Source organism: Rosa chinensis, chromosome 3, assembly GCF_002994745.2.
Source record: "Rosa chinensis cultivar Old Blush chromosome 3, RchiOBHm-V2, whole genome shotgun sequence".
Classification (NCBI taxonomy): domain Eukaryota; kingdom Viridiplantae; phylum Streptophyta; class Magnoliopsida; order Rosales; family Rosaceae; genus Rosa; species Rosa chinensis.
In genome coordinates this window covers 7470932-7471781 of record NC_037090.1, presented here as the reverse complement: position 1 = coordinate 7471781, position 850 = coordinate 7470932, and positions in this window count along the sequence as shown.

Below are 850 nucleotides of genomic sequence, written 5' to 3'. Positions count from 1 at the left end.
GGCGAGTGAGGGCTATTTATAGCCCAAAATTGAATCGACATCTTCTTGATGATAAAAATTATTTAATACTAATTAAAAATGGAAACGTGTTTCTTCTGTTTTTTTTTTCTCTGGCAAGTTGCCATTGTCCATTCAAGATCCACAATGTGGACCACAATATATATATATATATATACACACACATACATATAAAATGTTTTTATTCAGAGAGGAGTTCCGTTTTGAAATTAAGGAGTGAACTTCAAGTTTTTGTTCACTTTTAGGTCGCATATCCACATCTCGACCGTTCAGTTTTTAGGTACTAGTGTATAGATAATCTCTGCAAATTTTCAGCCAAATTGATGATCGTTAAGGCATTGATAGTTACCTTAAACCTAGTACGATTCAGGCTGGACAGATTCAGTTCGTCGATTGGTTTAAGCGAGTTAGATACCTTAGCGATCATCATTTTGGCTGAAAATTTGCAGAGATGATACACACTAGTACCTAAAAACTGAACGGTCGAGATGTGGATATGAGACTGAAAAGTGACCAAAAACTTAAACTTCACACGTTAATTTCAAAGCGGAGCTCCGCTCTATATAAATATATATATATATATATATATATTTTTGGCTACATGCGTTGTAAACTAGTCGGAGCCATTGATCAAGATTGTTATGGATAAGGTCGAGTGGTCCAATATTATACTCACACACCAATTTCCGCAAAATGCGACGTCATCTAAGAAGAAGACAGCCTCTACCCCTTTGATGAATTTTTACAACCTTGAATTAATAGAATGGGATGATTTTTACAACCCATGCTTTGTTTTTGGGTCTTTCTTGATTTCTCTCCTTGATCTTCTTAT